This window comes from Macrobrachium rosenbergii, unplaced genomic scaffold (genome assembly GCF_040412425.1).
Source record: "Macrobrachium rosenbergii isolate ZJJX-2024 unplaced genomic scaffold, ASM4041242v1 171, whole genome shotgun sequence".
Classification (NCBI taxonomy): domain Eukaryota; kingdom Metazoa; phylum Arthropoda; class Malacostraca; order Decapoda; family Palaemonidae; genus Macrobrachium; species Macrobrachium rosenbergii.
In genome coordinates this window covers 3,479,699-3,496,579 of record NW_027100729.1, presented here as the reverse complement: position 1 = coordinate 3,496,579, position 16,881 = coordinate 3,479,699, and the positions used below count along the sequence as shown (strand labels likewise).

At 37.0% G+C, this 16,881-nt stretch overlaps 1 pseudogene; it reads right to left on the bottom strand.

Annotated features, from left to right (window-relative positions):
* The window catches only part of LOC136838152 (zinc finger protein 850-like), a 144,507-nt pseudogene that overhangs the window by 57,162 nt on the left and 70,464 nt on the right, over window positions 1-16,881 (bottom strand).

Here is a 16,881-nt window from a genome sequence, read left to right as displayed (position 1 = left end):
ATGCCCAGATACTTATGCTCTGCTTGGGTGTGAGATGGGACTTCTCGAAATCGAACAGGACTGTCAAGTCACAAAAAAATTGAGAAGTCTGTCTCTGTAATGGAGCAACTGGAGGATAGGTATTTGAAAATATGCATCCTAAAGTCCACTGAAAGCATGAACTCAAACTCCCTGGTGGCACTGAGTACTGACCATACCGTTTCCATCTCGAATCGAGTCTGGTGAACAAATCGGTTCAGGGGAGGAAGGTCTATGACTGGTCTCCACACCTGTCGTCTTCTACAAGAAACAGGTGGTTGTAAAACCCCCCAGAGACCGATCTGTCCCAACTTTTACAGTGCCTTCTTCAGCACTGCCCCTAATGTGAGGTTCGTTGGTGAGATGGGAACATAAGTTTCAAAGCGGACTGGAATGTTGGTGAGGGGTGGAGGGAACGCGAAGGTTTCCACTCTCTATCACTGCCATGTTGGTCAATGGCTTGGCAGGTATCCCCTCATCAGTGGCAGCAGGTGAAGAAGCAATGCTGTCCCTGTGTCCTTCCCCTTCTTTTTACTCTTGCCCCCTTTCCCAGGCCAGGCAGGGAGCTGAACGGAGCACTGCTACGCACCCTTCCTAGCAGGGGCGGAAGAAGACTGGGTGTTCTTGCATGGACCCTTGGAAGTCTGGGACTTCCTAGGACCTGAAGAGGAAGATCCAGCCTGACCAGAAAGGCGGGCTGCAGTGTCATGTGAAGACCCAGAGGTCTTGGCCACTGTGTGGTGAACAAGCAGGTCGCTACTTTCAATCCCTAGCCTGTCCACCGTGGCATCCACTTCTCTTCTAGGGAAGACGGAAGCGGAATCCAGTACCAGTCTGTTCCTGAGTGTCAACGCTGGCATGGAACCGACAAACCTGGTGACCTGAGACAACACTGCGTCTCTTCTCTTGAGCATGAGGTTTGCCCAAAGGTTAGCTGTCTGGTGGGCTAGGTAGGACATGGCCCTTACCTCCTGATAACATTAGTCTCCTGAATGTGACTTCCTCCTCGGAAGTACAAGACCCCAAAGAGGAAGAAGCAATCTTTGCAACTGCAAGGGACAAGAGATCTATCCAGGAAACTGTATAGATTCCATTGGCACTGCCTCCTGCTGCAAAAGGGAAACTCCTTCTGCACAGAGGCGGTCCAGAGACAAGCCTGGACACAGACAAACCAGGTCCAGGTCAACCTGTTTAGTCAGCAAGGCCTCTCGGCGAGATTTTATTACAGTACCTCCTCTGGTGAGTGAGAGACTGAGGAAGTGTCTTGCACAATGGTCTAGACCCAAGAGAGTTCTCCTGCCCACACATAAGAGAATTCACATGGTCCAAGACCCTTTCGGCAAGTCGTGACCATGGCAAGCCTATTGAGGCTGGGTTCCTTTTGGCGTCCCCAAAAAGCCTCAATGGCTGAAGAACAGTTCACAGGGAAAGTCATGGTCTCTTCCTTGAGATCATTAAACTGCTGTATCAAATGGACAATCTCCAAAAAACTCCTCTGCAACTCGGGAGTGTCCGAGTCCTGGGGCATACGGCCCTCAAGCCCTTACAGGTCACGGTCTTCCCGGGTTACTCCCTCTGCAGGATAGGGATGCTTGCCAGAGCCCCCTGATGAACTCTCTACCGCTTGAGCATGCGACTGATCCAGCCTGAGGACCAAACCCGAAGTGTATGCTTTCGTGGTCGAACTGGGATGGGAGCGTGATCAGTCCCAGTCCCAAATCTTAGGCCTGTCAGCTCCCAGGAAACCAAAAGGAGGTTGAGGGGACAGGTGAGAGATCCCTAGCATCCTTACCGGACTTGCTGGGGGCCGAAGCCCCAGCAGGTGAGTAAAGTCATGGGCAGTCGTCAACCTGTGGTGATAATGGCCATACAGGTCGGGGAGAGTGGTCCTGTCCACATGAAATTGAACGGAGACTATCACGAAGATGTGCTACAGTCTTCTTAGAAGCCAAAGCCTCTACAGTAGAAGAAGGCTGAATCTTACCTTTCCCAGGTGAGCAGACAGGTGGGCCGGCTCCACCTTTCCAGGACCCTTTTACCATTCCCTTAGGAGAGGCAGTCTTTTTCTTCCTCCGCTTACTAGCTTTGGAAGAAGGGGAGGAGGTGACAGCACACGGCAAAGACGATGACGAATTCCAATTCCTCTTCTTCAACTTCTTCCAATCACAGCAGTTATATAATAATATAACTGTAATTACAAAATTCATATGTGATCATATTTTAAACAAACAAATATTTTCCCCTCATCTTCTGTAAGAAGCTTGAAGGCAAAAAGCTGTCAGACATGTCACTTTAACATGACAAGAAGAGGGATTGTTGCTGATTAGTGGTCAAATATTTCTTGTAATTCTTTCTCTCTCTCTCTCTCTCTCTGTGTCCGTAATAATTCATAAAAAATTTCACTCTCTTAAGTAAGGACAACTGTTATCTCTCTCTCTCTCTCTCTCTCTCTCTCTCTCTCTCTCTCTTGTTTGTAGTTAGCCAACCAACATATCACTGCTTCTCTGTATGTCTTTAACTGAACAGTAGCTCATTTTAAATTGATCTAACTGTAACGACGCCATTCTAAAACATAGAGACAGAGCATTTCAGAACAAAGAGAAAGAGACAGAAGAAAGAAGTTTTTAAAAACGAGGCTGAGAAGACTTCTAAAAATAGATCGGTGAAACGGGGGGAGAGAGAAATAGTATACTAATCTTCACACACTCCTATATTCTTACGTTAACCATTCATTTCTATCAAAATAGGCAGTTATAAGTATTTTTAGAGGGGTGTCAAGTATTTGCATTTTTCAGCTACAGTAATACCTCGAACTTGCACGATTCGAGTTGCACGAATTCACAGACACACGAATTTTTCATTGGAACCTAACTAATGGTCATACATGAGTTTTTCACAGACACGCGAACATTTCCGAACAATGAGAAACCCTGCAAAAGTGTTTAATTTTTTTTTATGTAATTTATAAGTTTTCAAGCTTTTATGTGTAAGTTAAATAACATTAAATATTATTAAAAGAAGTAATTTCTCTCTCTCTCTCTCTTTCTTTTAGTGAGATGAATTTTTATGGTACATGTAAACAGGTATGTTTATTTGTATGATAAATAAACTTTTTAAGTAATAATATGTACTAATTTTCAAATATTAATAAGATTAATAAAATTAAATAATAATAACAATAATAATAATAATAATAATAATAATAATAATAATAATAATAATAATACAAAATTTGTATTATCTTGAACAAACAAATTTGCCCCTCATCTTTTGTAAGAAGGTGGAAGGCAAAAGCTGTCAGACATGTCATTTAACATGACAAGAATGGGAGTGTTGCTAATCAGTGGTCAAATTTTTCTTGTAATTATCTCTCTCTCTCTCTGTGTGTGTGTCCGTAATAATTCATAAAAAATTTTACTCTCTTAAGTAAGGACAACTGTTATCTCTCCCTCTCTTGTTCGAAATTAGCCAACCTACGTATTATTGCACAGTTTCTCTGTATGTCTTTAACTGTACAGTAGATAATTTTGAATTGATCTAATTTTACCTGTGCCGTTTACAAACTGTAAATGCGCAGTTCTAAAACATAGAGACATAGAGCATTTCAGAACAAAGAGAAAGTGACAGAATAAAAAAGTTTGTCAAACCAGGTTCAGAAGACTTCTTAAAATAGATTGGTGGAATGGGGGAGAGAGTCACACACTATATTCTTAAGTCAACCATTTATTTCTTTTTTTAAGGGTAATGTATTAAGCTAACTTTCTCTCTCTCTCTCTCTCCATAATAATCCATATAACTTGACATTTCAAGAAAGGACAATCTCTCTCTCTCTCTCTCTCTCGTGTGTTATTCTCTGTCTCCGTAATAATTGATAAATAATTTCACTCTCTTAAGTAAGGACAACCCTTGAACCAGGCGATTCTTTACCGTTCGTGTTGGTTCTCTCTCTCTCTCTTTCATAGTTAGCGCTCACACATTTTTACAACTTATTAATTCTCTGTATGTCTTTGCCTGTACAGCAGATAGTTTAAATTGATCTAATTTGACCTGTATCGTCTATGAAGTGTAAATGCGCTAGTGTTGCAAATACATTCTAGAACATTGAGACATAATAACTGAGAGTTGTATTAGTCAAAATATAAAACACCGTTTGTTCATGAAAAAGCATTTCAGAACAAAGAGAAAGAGACGCAGAATAAAGTTGTTAAAAAGCGGTTGAGACGATTCTAAAAATAGATCGGTTGGAAGGAGAGAGAGAGAGAGAGAGAGAGAGAGAGAGAGAGAGAGAGAGAGAGAGAGAGAGAGAGAGAGAGAGAGAGAGAGAAATTCTCTTACAACTCTCAATTTTTATGTAAACCATTTATTTCTCTTTTTTAAGGGTAATGCATTAAGCTAACTTTTAAATGAAAGTACAGTAACTTTAATTCCATTTAAAAGTTAACTTAAAAATTTGGGAGCATGATTAGGGTCATATTTAGTGTTTAAACTTGAGAAATAACCATTTATTAGCATTTTTAGAGACCACGCCAAACTTAGGCGAAAATTCACCCTGCGCGAGGGGTTCTGGGACCTAACCTCACGTAAGTTCGAAGTATGACTGTATTATGAAGGGGTTGTGGTATGCATCCACCAAGAATACCGGGTGTCGACTGTAGATATAAGGCAAACAAAAACAGCAAGAAAAAGGAAAGCGAGTAGCAGTTGGGCACAGAAGTGCACAGACGTCTTCACACGACGATGGCCAAAAGCAAAGTGGAGTGCAGACCGCTGAATGGGTGGGCTTCCCCCCTACCGTCGGTAGCTAACGACCTTGTTTGAAGGTTAACGGCTGTTTTAGCTCACATCACAAGCAGAATCTTATGTAAAGACCGAAGGTTTGTATTTGTGTAGGAACCAACGCTCATAAACTACAGTAACCACAAGTTCCAATGTAGCAGTTAGTAGGAGCACAGCAAAACATCGTCTCTCAATGATGGCCGAAGAAAAAGTGCTTAGTGTCGTCAGGTGAACAGGTGAATGGAAGGAATGGAGCAGACTGCAGTACAGAATTCAGGCCAATGGACAAGAAAGTGCTCAGACCTCTGATGAGGTCATTCAGTGCTGAAAGGGAAACTGAGAGGAATAAAGTGGTCTGAAAGGCGTAACAGGAGGAGGAAAACCTTTTGCAGTTGAAGAAGCACTATGAAACAACTGTCAGGAGAGGGTTGAGGAAAGTAAGATGGCATAAGATAATATGAATGGAGGTACATTAAAAGAATGAAAGGGGTTATAGTAGCTAGGGGCCTAAGGAAGGGGCACTACAAAGAATCTTATCAGGTAATGCCTACAGTGCATTGCTTGAGGTTCACTGATGACACTAACCCCCTACGGGAGTCATGGAAGTGTCCAAAAGATATTTCGACCCAATTCAGAATCCTACCTCTTGTATGGGTGGCCTGAGCGAGTTCGTTCCTAACGAAAAAATATCTCAAATAATTTTGTAGATTCTGACAAAGAATTCTTCAAAACAGTTGTTCCTTTGAATTTTATTTTTCAATACTAAAAGCTATTTCTCCCTAACAGGATGGCTTCATAGAAAACACAATGCAAGAGTCAGTTACACAATACACCTACAAAATAAGCACATCAGCATCACATTAAATACCCTGCACACACACTGTGCCACTCACCTCTGTCTTCAGTGCATTTTCCCGCTTGCTAGATATTAAGGCCCTTCCTTTCCAAACCTCTTTCACCTCATCCATCCAGTACTGTACTTTCGAAGTCTTCCTCTTCTCTTTCCACCTGACATTTCTGATTCATACATACTTTCTTTTCATCAGCCTATTGTCCTCTTTTCTCTCCACATGACTAAACCATCTGAAAACAATTAAACTCTTACATATCTCGGCATTTCTCAACCTTTTAATTCCTCTTAGATCTTGTATACTTTGCAAAAAATTCATCTCAACAGCTTCAATCTGTTTTGTTGCAAATCCCAACATTCGTATCATTCCTCTTTCCTGTAATGTATCTTCCACAAATCTCCTCTCTCTCATCTGAAGCCTCTCTTTTCATAGTTCTCATCCAAGTAGGTCTGGGTCTTCCAACTCTTCTGGTGCCCTCAAATGTCCTGCTGGGGTAGTGTAAGGGACATGCCCAAGCCATGGAACCTTATAACCACAGAGTATAAGATTAACTTGAATAATCGTAGCCCTAAGGGTCTGTGATACATAAAGGACATGTTGAATCTGCCAAAACATTAAACATAATTATCAATTCATTCATAATGTCAGCATCTTTGCCAAAATATCTGGCGTGATGTGAGGCTAAAACTTAATATGAAAGATGATACATGTCTATTACGACCTGCATTGCTATACAGCCACAAAAATGGTATGACAATGAGACTATGTCACCTTGATTCTATAAACTGCTCGCATTCGGAGTAAGAACTCAATAAAACAGTACGTGAATAAGTTAATATCCTTTAGTGGAATGTAGTTAATAACATTGCATCAATTAGTGTTTTCAGCCAATCTGGTGCAATACATATTTAACCCTGCAATGCTACCTGGAGTACAGTTGTACCCCATGGTTGGAAAACGTTCTTGTATCTTGCCACCAGTTGGCACTATAATCGCATCATGTTGTGTAGTTCCCTTTTCTAGTCTTTCATCCTTTGCTACTCCCACTGAGTTTACATCGTTGCTACTTCTTGCGGAGATACAGTACATGGGCTACACTCAGACCCCAAGGTAGCAGAATCGTAGTGTGTCAACAAATCTATTTCTTTTACAGATACTGTAAGTAAAGCTTACTTTTTCTGTTTAACATTATATATGTATGTATTATAAGCTTCTATAACCTCATCAAGGGTGGTGTTGACAGCTCTGATCAGCTATGTCATATATATATGTGCTCGTAAAACACGTCGTTGGCCATTACGGTCATTCTGTAACTTGTTGGATACGACTGGAGTAAAGTCCATGGTTCTGTTGAATGGTTTCTCAGCAATGGAAAAGGAAACTTTCGAGTACAGAAGGTCATATCTCAAAAAGCTTTCCTTAGATTTGATGAAACCACAAGTGATGAGTTGTGCTGCAGTTCCTACTTTACTTCATCAACTCTGTGATACCATAAGACATGTTTTGATGATAAACACACCAGAAAAAGAAGCAGCAAAACCCGACTCATGTAGTGAAAGATGCAGTTTTTGGCCCGGGAGCAAAGACCGAAAATCAAGCATCCAATGCCTATAGTGCAAAAAGTTTATTTGCTCTGAGCATCAAATGAAAAAGTGTCCAGATTGTTCTGAATAATGGAAGATTTTCCTATTTTGAGCTTTTTCCACTGAAACAGATATAATTCTTTTGTTTGGTATAAGTAACAGTAAATAAAAGCAATTCATTGATTTATTATGCATATTATTATCCCGGGGTAAACCTGTACCCCAAGGTAGCATTCACGCTAAGAAAAATGAGGGTAGCATTCCAGGGTTAAAAGTCGTTTCAACCAATAATATAAGATAGCCTAACCCCTAGTAGCTTCAGATGTTCTGGAAGGAGAGCATTTTTTATGCCACACCAAATAAATAACAGAATGAAATGTTTATTAGATTTTTAATGAGGGGGTAGCAAAGTGCAGCATAAAATAGTAGCTACTTTCAATATCAAATAAGCATGTGTTAACATACATATATGTGTATACATGTGCACATACAGGTATGCATCATGATGTTGTGCATTTGCACATTTCTCCTTCTCCCCAAGGGTTATTCTTCATAGAAAAGATTTTCAAGTTTGGCCTCTGTAAACAGTTCTAGAGAGAGAGAGAGAGAGAGAGAGAGAGAGAGAGAGAGAGAGAGAGAGAGTGTGTGTGTGTGTGTGTGTGTGTGTGTGTGTGTGTGTGTGTGTGTGTGTGTGTGTGTGTGTGTGTGTGTGTGTGTTTCAATGTTAATTTTTTTATACATTTATTCAGTAAACAGTATATTACACTTTGGTTTTCTTTATGTGTACAGTACAGTACGGTAGAGTATTCTGCATTTTTTATAAGCATACTGTATAGTACTGTAGTCAGAAAACAGGCAAAAAAAAATTGAGTACAAATTCATAATTTTCATGATACTATAATTAATTATTTGAATACTTACCTACTGTTAAAGTTAGCTTATATCTTCACGCCATTAGGTGCGATCAGCATGAAAGATAAAAAAATAAATAAATAAATAACGCTTGGCTAACATGCTAGGACTGTCTCTGTAATGACCTGTTTCCCACCAGCATTATTATTTTTTATTTTGTATGCCAGTTGACCCTAATGGTGCAAAGGTATAATCTAACTTTAACAGTAGGTAAGATTCATTCCAAATAATTGACATTTTACATCCATGAAGTATTTTTTTACCACAACCTCAAATTTCCAATTTTTACCACAACCTCAAATTTCCAATTTTTACCACAACCTCAAATTTCCAATTTTTACCACAACCTCAAATTTCCAATTTTTACCACAACCTCAAATTTCCAATCTCCACAAGAGCCTTGGATATATTACGGCAGATAACTCAGGGTTTACTGTAAATGGCTACTTTCCAGTAAGAATTCTCTTTTAAATTATAAGATGTTTCCTGGCATATGCTCTCCCACATTTTTGCACATGAATGGCTTCTTTCAAGTATGAATTCTCATATGACGTGTAAGATGTGGTTTCCTGGAAAATGCTTTCCCACATTCCTTGCACATGAATGGCTTCTCTCCTGTATGGATTCTCATATGACGTGTAAGATTTGGTTTCCTGGAAAATTCTTTCCCACATTCCTTGCACATGAATGGCTTCTCTCCCGTATGAAGTCTCATATGAACTATAAGATTTGGTTTACGGGAAAATGCTTTCCCACATTCATTGCACATGAATGGCTTCTCTCCTCTATGAAGTCTCATATGAAGTGTAAGATTTGGCTTCTGGGAAAATGCTTTCCCACATTCCTTGCACATGAATGGCTTCTCCCCAGTATGAAGTCTCATATGAACTGTAAGATCTGGTTTCTGGGAAAATGCTTTCCCACATTCCTTGCACATGAATGGCTTCTCTCCTGTATGCATTCTCATATGACGTATAAGACATGATTTACTGGAAAATGCTTTCCCACATTCCTTGCACATGAATGACTTCTCTCCAGTATGGATTCTCATATGAACTGTAAGATTTGGTTTCTGGGAAAATGCTTTCCCACATTCCTTGCACATGAATGGCTTCTCTCCAGTATGCATTCTCCTATGAACTGTAAGATCTGGTTTCTGGGGAAATGCTTTCCCACATTCCTTGCACATATGAATGGCTTCTCTCCAGTATGCATTCTCATATGACGTATAAGACATGATTTACTGGAAAATGCTTTCCACATTCCTTGCACATGAATGACTTCTCTCCAGTATGGATTCTCATATGAACTGTAAGATTTGGTTTCTGGGAAAATGCTTTCCCACATTCCTTGCACATGAATGGCTTCTCTCCAATATGAATTCTCATATGATTTGAAAGATGTTGTTTCCGGGAAAATGCTTTCCCACACTCATTGCATATGAATGCTTTCTCTCTGGTAGGATTTGTGTTATGACTTGTAAGATTAATTTTCTTGTAAAATGATTTCTCACAGTCAGTGGATCTGAAAGGCTTCTCTGCATTGTGACTATTCCTTCTTTCTTGTTTTACTTCCTTTTTGCAAGTTAGTGGATCTTTTTCATTCACTACTGAATTCATTTCATATGAATATTCGTCATCTTCATTAGACTCACAGAATACCTCTGGCTCTATTTTGATGTCCATCAATGGATCCAGAGACAGGAAGTCACCATCAAGGGTTTCACTAAAGGCAGCCATGTTGCTGTTTTCTTGATTTATGGAAGGTAGTGATAAGATACCTTCAGTTTCACTTTTCAAAGGAAATTCTGGAGAATGTTCTGGATTCATTTTAGCCTTCTGACCTACCCTGTTCAGTAATGACATTGTGTTCAATTGACAACTCTTAACAAAATTTGTTTACAAATGATTATCAAATAAATCTGTTATAAATTAAGTTCTACAATATCTTGAAAGGCTACAACCAAATTTCGTTGCTGATGTATGAATCTAATATTTAGAACAGATTTAACTTGTTGTTGTAATTTTTAAAGTAGGAGTACAACTATTCACCGTTGTCTCTTACACTTCAAGAACTACTGGTATTGTTACATGTAGTACCATTAAACACAAGCATTCCCAAAGTCTTGATGCTGCTCAAAACTGACGAAGGAAGGAAGGCTCTTCTGAGGGAGAATCTGAAATCAAAGAATGCAACACAGAGTTAGGAAACAGAATGACACAACTGAAGCAAAATAAATTTAATTCAGGTTCCTATAAATGTCTCAGGCCAATTAACAAGGTGTGCATTTGACAGTACTACCCAAATTTTAATACAATCTAACCAAATGTCCAGACACAGCATGAAAACATTCCAGAGGCAACAATAGAATCTGTTAATACTGACTCCCACTCTCTCACATCTGAAAACCTTCTTAGCTTAACATTACAGTAATACTCACGAACTTATCCTTATTAACAAATCAAAGGGCCAGGAATAGAAAATGCAGGAGAGCAGCATTAGAATTTTGTGTGGTAACAGCAGGAAGGGTACAGTATACAGTGACCCCCCCTGTATTTACGCATTTCATTTTGTAGTAGATTTTTGTGGAACAAATCTTTCACTTGTCCATGGGGGAAACTTCACTCATTTCCGGATTTTTATTTGGGCCGTATCTCTAAAATTATCATTAGTTCACTTTTTTTCTATAGCAACGCTGTGTATTCACTAATTACTGTAATTTTTCATGAAAATATATGCATATTGAGAGAGAGAGAGGATTTTTTAACAAGTGTATGGGAGATGGTGAGGACTAACCACAAACGACGTAAACCAAGCGCTTACTGAAGTAAATTTTTTATCATAAATGTATTTGTACATAATCATGAAAATACTAACATGATGTAGGAAACCTAGCATCATTCTGTTGTTTGTTTGGAGGTGTGTGTCCCATCGTTCTGAACTACCCACGTATTGTAGATATGCTCTATACAGTAGTATTAACCTGAAATACATACCTGTACAGTAAATATCATTTCAAAATCATCTTACAACACAGGAAAATATTGCCATGCTTTTGTTATTGTCACCTTTTTATGTGATGATTTCTTTACCACCTCCAACTTATGCTTTTGCTTTCTTATTACTTCTTTTATTTGTTGCCCATGTAAAGAAGTTTATTATTTCCTTTATAGATGCTTTATCATTTCTGGCTTTGTTGTTGTAGTAGCATTTGAGTCCCAGGAGGCTTTAGAAAGACACAGTGCAGCTTTCGAACTTCATTAACACACTAATTAAAAATAACACTACATATACAAATGAGATATATATACAAGTTAAGTAGTATGAATACAATTGAAGTGTGAATCAAAGTGTGAGCCTTGCTTTCTTGAATCTGGTTAACAACCCACAACTGGTGAGGCCCACAACCTCACTCCACTAAGGCTCTTTGGATCTTCGTTTGCTTCTCTCTCTGTTCTTCTCTGTGTCTCTGCTTCTCTTCCTTCCCTTTTGAAGGTTTTTCAAAAATGGAATGCCCATCCTACTATAGGAGGGCAACAGCTTCTGTCCAGCCCTTGGTAGAAGTCTAACTGGTTGAAACTCATCTGAGGACGTCCTGCTGCGTGTAATTAGATGAATTAACCTCTCCTACGAAGAAGGTTCTTTTTACATCACCTGAAGTCTTGATTTCCGGCGAGAATGAACAGGAATGCACAGAGGCAAGCTTGTTTAAAAATTCCTTTAACGATTTCAGTAGATTATACTGGCACCCATGTTTTGCTACATAAACACGACGCAGTCATAACACTTCCTGTTTTGCTAGTCACTCTCTCGCTCTCTGTTTGTTTTATTCCAATCTCTCTCTCTCCATGTCCATGTCTCGTTTCTCTCTCTCTCTCTCTATATATATATATATCACTGGTTCTCTCCTCAGTTCTTTTTCTCTCTGTTATATTTACGTTATTCATACATCATTACATCACTCAGTCACCTACCAAACATTGTCCTCAATGTTTAATTAAACATAAAATGGATATAACAGTAACAATTAAACTGGCAATAAAACAGAATAATGGATATGATAAAAACTGTTTCTCCAACTGTGGAGGAAAAGATATAAATTCATCAAAACATTTAAAAAAAAAAAAATTTAATTACATTAAAACATCAAACACTATTAAATAATCAAATACTAAAGGAATATATGGACAATAATAATAATAATAATAATAATAATAATAATAATAATAATAATAATAATAATAATAATAATACCTTTATTCCACAAATTTACAGTGGGTATTCTTACAACGTGCATTGGTTAAAATACACATATGATCAATAAACATCAATCTTTAATTATTGTTATTATTGAGTTCTGTCAATATTCTTCATATTTTTCTGATAATATTCCTCACTATCATGATAAAATAACAGTAATCAATATTACCATTAGATTTACAAATGATAAAATTGGGGAGACAGTTTCTTTATAGCAGAAATATTCATCATCATAGTTCAAATTTTCAAGCTTCTTAAATTCTAACTGAGACAACTTAAATTCATTTATTTTATATGAGTAATTCTTATATGGCACGTTTGTTGAAGTTATATTTTGTGAAAAGACGAGGTTGCTATCACTAACTGACATGATGTAGTAAAAGATTTACCATTTTTAAACCTTATTTCTGTGCTAATGTTGTGACATTTAATTTTAGCTACAACAGTATCTAGTGAAAATACAAAGATTTCTTGATCAATTATAAATGCTTGAAATGTTTTCTCATAATTTGTGGTACATACATCTTTTTCTTGGTTTTGGTTTAACACTATTTCTTGAATACAGGGATAAGGATTAGTACTCTTACACAGGTTAGCAAAATTACATATATATTCTTGTTCTTTTAGCAGTGTACATTCATTAAACTGTTTTTCTGTGACGAATGACAATAGTAGAGCGTGTTCTTATAATGCAAAATGCCTGATTGTTCCCTTTTGAATGGTTACTCGATCATTAATTAACATAGGAAATGGGTATACAGTGACTAATGTGTTTGCGATCCTAGTATTGAAAGGTACAATTAAAATAATTTTATCATAAAGCACTTTGGCACCTTTCCAGTCTGTCTATTCTTTTTTTTCATGTTCTACAACTTAATAAGTGCCAAATAATGTGTTCAAAGCAGTTCCAGTGAAGGGTAAGAGGGATCTCTTTGATCTTTTGTTCACTGTTCTTTCTATTTCTGTGTTTAATTTTTCTAACAAGTGAATAACACTGTTATTATCACCCTTCTGCAGGACTGAGTTAATGTCCCTTTGAATTGCATTTAATGTTTTATCACTATTTAAGACTGGTTATGTCTACTGTATACTAATGATTCATGTCTCTGATCACTTTGACTTTTCCGTCTCTTTACATATAGGTTGCACGACATACATTACATTTATATTTTCACTACATACTTTATGTTTATATTTTCAGTCTAACACCAATATACATATACATACATACATATTTCACTCTGCCTGTTTCATAGATTATATCTTTTGTTTACAACATTATCCACAGCATTTTCATGTCTTATGTTATCTATAACTTCAGTGGACCATGGATCTGTTTTTACTACTTCTATATGATTCCAGTGAACTACTTTTTCTTTTAGATCACTTTCATTAATTACTCTATATTTGTTTAATTTTAACACATCTACAACTCTATATGGTCCCGTGAAATTGGGAGAAACCTCTACATTTGGCCCTTCTTGAACATGGTTTTGTACATAAATTTGAGTACCTACTGTAATGTCTGGTTTAATGGCACTTTTATTATAATATTTGGCACGAGTGTTATGAACCTCTTTTAATTTTTCCCTTGTTTTCATGATTGTAAGTATGTCTGGTCTTCCGTGGGTGGTGTTGCATCGTCTAATAATGCGTTAGGCATTCTTTCCTGATAACCATATAGCAAATAATGTGGGGATTCTCCTATTGTCTCAATTACAGTGTTATTCAATGTGAACTGTAGGTCTACGTTTGCTGAGTCCCAATCCTCTGTCTGTGGGCTCACTAAAGTTTTCAGGATATCCTTTATTTTACGATTTGTTTGTTCTACTGCTCCATTATAACTTGGTTTATAAGCGGTTATTTGACACTTATTTATTTCATAAAATTCACATATTATCTTTAAAAGATCACTAGTAAATTCAGCAGCATTATCAGAAAGAAGAACTTGTGGACATGAATGCCTTGTGATAATTCTGGATTTAAGAGCTTCTGCTACTGTGGCTCCATCTCTGTTTCTTACTGGTACGATTTCTACATATCTAGTTAGATAGTCTAAGAAGACTAATATTTGTCTATTTCCTCTAATAGTCCATGGAAATGGACCTAAAAAGTCCATAGTTACTACTTGAAATGGATTCAATTCTCTTGGATATTTTTCAAGTGGAGCTTTAAGATTTACGTTACCTTTACGTTGATTACAAATTATACAGTTTAGTACAGTTTTGGCATCTTCACTACAATGTGGCCAAAAATAATTTCTGATTAAGATTCTGCTTGTCTTTTTAATTCCTGGATGTCCTGCTAACTTATATGAGTGTTTACTGTAAGTTCTAAAACTTTTCTGATTAGTGTTCTTGGGATGTACCTGTATAGTCGAGAACAACCATTCTTCTCTGTTGGCCTTTTATACAGCAATCCATTTATTAATTGAAAATCAGGTTTTAAGGATTCATCTAGTATTAACTGTCCTACTATTTGTCCGATTTATGCATCATTTTCTTGTTGTATTTTAACTGTTTCTAGATCTAAATCTACTATTTGACAACTAAACAAAAGGTATTAGTGGTAATACTTTTTTGTTTCACCTTGTGATCTGGATAATGCACTTGCCACGGTGTCAAATTTCCCTGGAATATATCTGAATTCTGGGGCAAATTCTAATACAATAATGAACCACCTATTGAACTTCATGTTGGTGGTAAAGGCTCTCTTTTTAAATAAGTCACAAATGGGTTTGCGATCAGTAAGCACATTAACCTTATGACCTAAAGTATGTGTGTAAATTTCTTTAGACCCCAATATAAAGCTAAATGCTCTCTTTCCGTGGTACTATGGTTTCTTTCTGCTTGATTTAAAACTTTACTAGCATAATATACTGCCCTCATTCTAGATTTGGCCTTTTGTAACAATACAGCTCCCAGCCCTGTTACGCATCACATGCTAAGTAAAAGTCTTTGGAAAAATCTGGGTAGACTAAAACAGGTTTCCTGGTCATTTTGCTCTTTAGTGTTTGAAAGGCTGTTTCTTGTTCATCCTTCCATTCATAATTAATATCCTTCTTTGTTAATCCTACCAAAGGTTTGGCTATTGTAGCAAAACCCTTTATAAAAGGTTTATAATAACCTACCATACCTAGGGACCTTCTTAATGCTTTCAAATTAGTGGGATCTGGGTAATCAATTATTGCCTTTGTTTTACCTGCCTGCATGCGCAGTCCATCTTCACTAATTACACGACCCAAGTATTCTAAGGATTTCATCAGGAATTGACATTTCTTTAATTCTATTTTTAGTCCTGCAATTCTTAATTTCTCTAGGAACATTTCTAATGTTCTGAGGTGACTTTTTAAGTCTGCTAAAAATGATTACATCGTCCAAGTATACTGAAACATTTTCTATATCTCCTAGAATTTGTAACATTAATCTGACAAATGTTAATGGGGCTGATGTGAGTCCAAATGGCATTATTTCAAACTGTAAATGTTCTTTATGTGTGCTGTTGGATGCAAATTGTTTCAATTCTTCATCTAGAGGTACTTGCCAATATCCGCCAATATCCACTAAGCAAATCTAAGGATGAAAATAATTTGGCCCCTCCTAATTGAGCTAACATATCTTGAATTACACGCATCAGTATTCTATCTGGAACTGTGTTGGAATTTAACTTCCTGTAATCTATTACAAGTCTCCAACTACCACCTTTCTTTGGAACAAGTAACAATGGGGAATTATATGGAGATTTAGAAGCAATTACTCCATCTCTTTTCATTTCCTCTATCAAATTGTCAACCATGAGTCTCTGGCTTATTGGTGATCTGTAATTAGGAATAAAATATGGCTTGGCTCCACCATCTAACAAAATTCTGTTGTAGAACATTTGTCCTTCCTAGTTTACCTCCTTCTATAGCTATTACATTTCTGTATTTCTCTAACACCTGAATTAACTTGTGTCTATTTTCTGAAAAATCTGTTTTGTTTAGTTCTGAATTTATTTGAGAGTTTTGGCCATTTATAGAGGAAAATGCTTTTTCTTTTACTGTTAGTAAAGGATTGTTAATAGGAATTCCTATGCAAAAGACAATGCCTGCGTATAGTGTTAATCTGTTGTCTGAATAGTTTTGGACACAAATTGTACTTTATCATCATCAGCTGTGCTAACACAACATATTTCTTCTTTTATGACTGAAAAATAGCAAAGTTCTGCATCTCCAGTGGATTCTTCTGTTACTTCTATTATACTATTTATGTCTGATTTATTTATTGTATCTAAGAGCAATACTTCATTTAGTATTTTCCCTTCACTTTCACAACTCATTAATACACTGTTATAGTTATAGTTATAGGTATAGGCACCTTGATTTTCATTAGATTCAGTTTTGGTCATCATAATTATAACCATAATTATCTATACGTGAGTAATTATTTATATCTGGGTATATATCACCTGTATGTGCACATTTCAACAATTCTGTATTATGA